The sequence below is a fragment of the Thamnophis sirtalis genome, unplaced genomic scaffold (genome assembly GCF_051295495.1).
Source record: "Thamnophis sirtalis isolate CommonGarterSnake01/CBP01778 unplaced genomic scaffold, rThaSir2_p1.2 scaffold_3, whole genome shotgun sequence".
NCBI classification, from domain to species: domain Eukaryota; kingdom Metazoa; phylum Chordata; class Lepidosauria; order Squamata; family Natricidae; genus Thamnophis; species Thamnophis sirtalis.
In genome coordinates, this window is record NW_028261383.1 from 131,691,267 (window position 1) to 131,698,230 (window position 6,964).

General features: G+C 44.5%; 1 long non-coding RNA gene across 1 annotated transcript; it reads right to left on the minus strand.

Moving 5' to 3' along the window:
• Positions 1-260: 260 nt before the first annotated feature.
• LOC148048181 (uncharacterized) lies at positions 261-4,245 on the minus strand. Its single transcript, XR_015695809.1, has 3 exons — positions 4,083-4,245; positions 1,819-1,856; positions 261-779 (listed from the first exon to the last, which is right to left on the minus strand). It is a non-coding gene; the product is annotated as an uncharacterized LOC148048181 (long non-coding RNA).
• Positions 4,246-6,964: the final 2,719 nt, after the last annotated feature.

The window sequence follows — 6,964 nt, forward strand, 5'->3', positions numbered from 1 at the left end:
TTAATTTATCACACAGTAATGGCTTTGACTCATTGCATCTTTTTTTTCCCCTTGAAAAATGGTAACTTAATAGAATCATTCTGCTGACTGGTTTCATTTTCAAAATGAATAGTATTCCCATGCAGGAAACTGAATATGCCTACATTAAAACAAATATGCCTTGGCACTTATTTCCTTTATAGTCTGCTTTATTTGGATGGTAAGTTACACTATTTGTTTTCTAAACTGATGCAGTATAATAGAAAGTGAATAGAGTTAAGAAATGGGTGGGGGGCGTGGCACCAGCCAAACATGTGCTTGGTTATACTCTAAATTCCTAAATTCTCATCTTGTAATAGAGATAAAAGTCAAAATTATCACAGTAATTTTGATACAGTATTTGAAATCATGTTGGCATTGAATTGCCCATTTGTTACATGTCAGAGCTGAAAGTTACAAATACAAAAAAAAAAAAGATTTTGTAATCAGTTGCTTTTTTTCAAGGTTACATTGTGCAATCTTGGGAAGCCTGCAGATGTTCAGGATACCAAGTAGACTAAAAAAGAGCCATGAAGATTAAACAATGGACTAATAATGCTGAAATACGTCTCACCCAATTTTCAAATTTATGTTCGAGATTGTTTGTAAGATAGCCATGGGCAGCCGGAACCTATGAATCGGTATGCTTCACAGAATAGTGTGGTAGGCTTCAATAGCACAAGGAGAGTAGAAATGAGGCAGATTTGGCCTGGGTCCCAGAGTCCAAGGAAGTCTTAGGTGGTTGCCAAGGTTTCCAAACACTACTGGGAGAAAGAGAGAGGGAGGGAGGAGGGAGAGGGAGAGGGAGAAGAAGAGACAGAGACAGAGACAGAAATAGAAAGACAGATCCATGGGAATTCTGACTCGAGAAGCCTAGGGTATTTATGGCTATCAGAACTATACAGAGAAAAGTTCTATTACTTCTTAACAACAGAAACAAGGAATTATATTCTTTTCATTCTTTAAAAAGTGACAAATGAACATTAGACATTATTCTTTCTGACTATTCAACTAAAGGAAAATGTTGGTATCATCTTGTCTAGAACTTGACATCCTGAGATGGGCTATTGATGTAAAATAAGGCTACTGATGTCTACACTGCAAAAACCTAAATTGATGACTAGGTGATGGCAAAGAGGAATAGGAAACCGCAATTTTTTTGCTTCCATCTGGTGATTGCCTGGATTGTGTCAACCGAAATATAGTCGCTTTGGTGTAAGAGGGATGGAAAGGCATCGTCTTACAGCCATGTTGTAATGTCAGCCGGATTGGCAGGAAAACATGCCAGCATAAAATCAGCTGCCTGGATCGTGAAGCTATATTGAAACATAGTAATGAAGCCAGTGATTGATGCTGTCTTTTCTATTTTAATACTGATGACTTGGGTTTTCTCAAATCCATTTTATTTTCTACCAACTGCTGGTAGTTGTTGTTGTTTTCAGAAAAGGAACTAGCAATCTTACTGCCCAGTGGGACAGGATTGAACTCTATGAAACATCTTCTTTTTCTTTAAATTTCTTTTTAAAATGCAATGGAAACAAATTTGTATCATACTTGTGATTGAGGCAAACAGTGGAAGACTGCTTGTACCAGCATCACTTGTGAATATTAATTTCATATCTGCTAAAAAAAAAAAAGAGGGAAGAGAGAACTGGGGAAAGTGGGCAAAAAGGAGATCCTTTTATTTTTGTATGAAACAGCACACAGAACTTTATCTTTATTTGGATATATTGTTTGTTTGACTGAGCAAGGGATTTGGGTTGTTGCAAAAGGAGAAGGGGTAATAGCAGAATTGTATACCTGGAGCATTGCAGAGTTTGCCTTTCTTAGGAGTTCACCTGGGAATGAGAACAACAATTTAAACCCTACTGTGATAAAAAATGTTATGCAGTAAAGTTGGATTGAAAGGCAACATTGAAAGTGTAAACTTATATTTGATATTTGTTAATTCAGTACTGCATTGCTCAAGCAGAAAGAGAGTAAGTTCAAAGAGCTCAAGCAGAAAGAGAGTAAGGTGTACAACAACTGTAGTATATCAGGAAGAAAATCAATTGTGCAACATAATTTTCCCTCCACACACCTAACCCAACCAGCCACTTAGTGGCTTTATCAATTGTTCTGGAAGATTAGGATCACACTAACAAAGTCAAGAGTCTTTGTTTGGGACTACATAGACCATGTGTCCCCTGGATCCCTGCACAAGGACAATATTGGCAAGTGCTTCATGACATTATAGTCCCTCATATTCATTGCAAGGAAGAAAAAAAATCTGTATTGAAGGAGAAAAACAATAGCAAAAGAAACAGCATCCTAAAGCACAAGCCCCATAGGAGACATAAGGTAACCTCGAGAAGAAAGTGGCATGACAGGAAGATATTAAAGTAACTGCAGGCACGCCTCTGGAATCCAGGACATAAAGCTGGCATAGCATGTCCTGAGAAATGTGGCAACAGGCACCATAACTCTCCCACATAATTTATATAAAGATGCAAACAGAGATCTTAAATGATGCTTGTTTAGAGCATGGAAGGACTACCATATCTGGACTACAAATAATTGTATGGACACTAGATGGAGGCAAAAAGTTGGTTTCCTATATCACCAGGCTGCCATCTGCTGGGCACTCAGACTCATGCCCTTGTGACCTCTAGACTGGACTACTGCAACATGCTCTACATGGGGCAGCCCTTGAAGAGCATTCGGAGACTTCAGCTTGTCCAGAATGCAGCCGCGCGAGCGATCGTGGGTGCACCTCGGTTCACCCACGTAACACCTATCCTCCGCGAGCTGCACTGGCTGCCTATTGGTCTCTGGATACGCTTCAAAGCGCTAGTCGTCACTTATAAAGCCCTTCGTGGTATTGGACCTGGGTACTTGAGAGACCGCCTGCTGCCAATTACCTCCAATAGACCGATTAGATCCCACAGATTAGGCCTCCTCCGAATTCCATCCGCCGGCCAATGCCGACTGGCGACCATCCGGAGGAGAGCCTTCTCTGTGGCTGCTCCGACCCTCTGGAACGAGCTCCCCATGGAGATTCGAACACTCACCACCCTCCAGGCCTTCCGCAAAGCCCTTAAAATCTGGCTATTCCGATAGGCCTGGGGCTAAAGAGCTTTTGCCCCCCCCCCCTGAATGGTATGGTTGTTGTGTGCTTTTAAATTGTGTATTGTTTTGTTCGTCTTTTTTATTCTTTATTTGTACCCCTTCCCTTGACTTGGATTGTGAGCCGCCCTGAGTCCCCTTCCGGGAAAAAGGCGGCATATAAATGAAATAAATTTAAATTCAATTCAATTCAATTTTGACACTCAAAATGAAATTGCTTTGCAATTGTCTCCACATCCCCACCCCATTTGAATCAACTGTTAATCCTATGTGCTTATTGGAGGAATGTCTGCAAGCAACTTGACCTGAGTGAGTTGATTGTCAGATGTAACTTGCAGCAAGCTTTAGGGAGGGCTGTACCCCGGTTCTTGGACCTGGCATAAGTTCTGTAACGGATGGTATGACTTTTTAGCACCTCTAAAATGCTGGATCTATTCCTTGGGAACTGAATGGATGGGGCTGAGCAAATGCCTTGTTTAGACTGGATTATAATATTCACAAAGGGCTTTTTATCCTAGGGTTATATTATTTTAAATTGCACCTCCCTAACCTCACAAAGAATTTGGTTTTGCTGTTTGTCTTGCAACCTAACTCCCTTCATGACCCAGTTAAATATGTTGTGTGGACCCAGCAATATTGTTGTCAATTATCACAGCAAGATTCATCTCACTGTTAAAGACTACATGCATGAAGAGAGGGGGGAGGGAGAGAGAGAGAGAGAGAAAGAAAGGGAGGGGGGGGGAAAGGGGAGAGGAAGAGAGGGCACTTTTATAATGGAAGAAAAAAGATTGTCTCCTCCCTGCCTGGTGCTGTCCAGATAGTGGGCTATCTTTAGTGGCTGTTCAAAGGAAGGGTGAGAATAGTAATTGCAACTCATTCATGTGTCATCTGGCAACTAGGACACATGATGTCCAATATGTATATTAACACAAGATTTTTTTTTAAAATGTGGGAAATACCTTTTGGCAGTGGATGAGAGGTGTACCATGTATTGACTGATAAAAACACAAGGACAGATTCCAGCTGGAACATCCTGAAGGTTTATGCCAGAGTGCCTCTTTCTTTCTAGGCATAGGAAGCCTGCAAGCTGCATACGAGGGGAATCACCTCATCCTTCCTCTGCTGTTGCTCGGCAACTGCTATCTGACACATTCTGCTGCCTCAACAGAGGCATCATAGCTCAGACCCACCAATATTCTTATTCTCTTTAGTTTCATTTAACTCTTTTTTTTCTAGCCACGCTGACGGCCAGAGCTGGATATAGCAAATCCCAGTTTAAACTCTGGGTTATGCAGATACATATTTAGCTTCCTTAGCCTGAACTTTTAAAAGTTGGTTAACCCAGGGGTCAGCAGAGCAACCAACCAACTTTATATTCTAGACTGAACCTTCTAGCAATAATCTCCTCTATAGGTGGAAAAGCTTATTAGCCCTGCCTTACAAAATGAAGTATGGGTAGCCCTTGACCTACAACCATTTGTATAACGTTTGTCTGAAGTAAAAATGGCACTGAAAATAAGTGACTTTATGACATTTTTCACACTTATGATCCCGACTCCCCTTGTGGCATCCCTGTGGTCATGTGATCAAAATTAGGATACTTCACAACTGGCATGTATTTAGGAGAGTTGCAATATCCGGGGTCCCGTGATCACCTTTTGTAACCTTCCGACAAGCAAAGTCAACGGGGAAGCCATATTCATTTAACAACCATGCTAACTAACAACACTACAGTGGTTCGCTTAACAACTGTGGCAAGATAAATGGTAAAAAGGGGCAAAATTCCCTCTACAACTGTCTTGCTTAAGTACGAAAATTTTGGGCTCAATTTTGGCAGGAGTACCCCTGTAAGATACTCCTACTTCTGCTGTACAAGGCTGTGGACCTTTGTCCCCAATTCTCCTCCCCTGGCAGCCACACCACTGCCCTGAGTTTCTATGTGATGAGACTGAGAGATAAGGAAGAGTGCCTGACATGCTTAATGTCATGCTCTTGTCTACTTCTACCATGCCCTCTTTGATTCTGCCTGTCAGCTAAGTGGAACAAACCTTCTCAGAAGGGTCACCTACTTTCCTTATGGATGTCTTGCTCCAAAACCCCTCTTCCTCGGCTCTAGCTCCATCAGGGTGGAGATGAATTTTGCTAGAGTAGCATAAACCCAGTGTCCCTCTCCTCCAAGCCCTCCACGCCTGCACTTCAGGAGCTCCTGGTATGGACACGACTGACTCCTGTAGCACCTGTAAGGCCGCTCTGCCTCTTGCATCATCGAGCCAGAGTCCCAGGAGCCCACAAAGCCTCCCCCACCCCTGGCTGCCACATAATTTTCCCTCCACACATATAACAAAACCAGCTACTTAGTGGCTTTATCAATTGTTCCGGAACATCAGGATCACACTAATAAAGTCAAGAGTCTGGGACTACATAGTCTATGTTATCCCCTGGGTCCCTGCACAAGGACCATATTGGCAATTACTTTGTGACATCACTAGCCTCTCATATTCCTTGCAAAGAAGAGGGGGAAAATCTGTATTGAAGGAGAAAAGCAGTAGCAAAATACCGCAGCCATCCTGAGGCGCAAGCCTCCTAGGACAGGGGTCTCCAAGCTTGGGAACTTTAAGCCTGGTGGACTTCAGCTCCCAGAATTCCCAAGCTGTCTGCGGGATTCTGGGAGTTGAAGTCCTCCAGGCTTAAAGTTGCCAAGATTGGAGACCCCTGTCCTAGGAGACATAAGGCAACCTAGAGAAGAAAGTGGGATAACTGGAAGATATTGAAGTAAATTGCAGGCACAAAGGCTATGGATTTTTGTCCCCAACTCTCCTCCCCTGGCACTGCCCTTTCTGATGATGAGACGGAGGGATAAGGAAGAGCGCTTGACATGCTTAATGTCATGCTCTTGTCTTCTTCTACCATCTGACTTTGACTCGCAAGTCAGCGGATCAAAAGAAACCCGCTCAAAACGGGGTGGCCATCTTTCCTTATAGGTGCCTTGCTCCAAATCCCCCCCCCCCCCGTCTTCCTCGGCTCCAGCTCCATCAGGGTGGAGATGAATTTCGGTAGAGTAGCATAAACTCGGCCCCCACTTCCCTGCATCCCCGCGCTTCAGGAGCTCCTGGCGTGGACCCGACCGCCTCCCGGAGCACCTGTAAGGCCGCTCTGCCTGTTGCGTCATCGGGCCAGAGTCCTGGGAGTCCCTCAAAGACTTCTCCACCCCCGGCTGGCTTGCTGCCAAGCTCTCCCTCCCTCGCTCCCCATTTCCAAGCCTGGCAATTAGTGGGAGAAGCAGGTTGGAGAGCTTGCTCGGAACACGCAGCTCCCTTCTTGCCATAGCCAGGCTAACTGCTGCCTCGGAACTCCCCTAGCAACCAAATGTCTCCCGGGGCTCCCGGACGCTTCTCGGAGCGCAGCTCAGTTTGGCACAACACGTTCTGGAGGGCGGGGGGGCGGAGGAAAAGCTTTTGGCGCCCTCCTCCCCCTCTTTTAGGAAGTCCGCGGAGGGTTGCATTGCCTCATCTGCCAGGCACGGCAGAGCGCACTGGACGAGGCCTGAGCCCTCGGTAGGAAAGACAGACGCCCGTCAGCCAGCAGCCGTTTCTTCTGAGCCCCCTTCGTCCGAAATCATATACGTCTCTAACCATAAATGCATGGCTGGTTCGCTTTTACTAATAGGGGATGTATAAGACGTGAAGGTCCCGCGCCTTTCTAGTGAAAGAAAAAAAAGAGGCGGGAAGGATCCTCAATAGTGAAGCGATTAAGGATTTTGGGCGGCAGGGCTCAAAATAGGGCAGGGCAGGGCAACAGTGGCATCTCTAAGCATTAAGTTCAAGTGAAAACCCTACTTTTA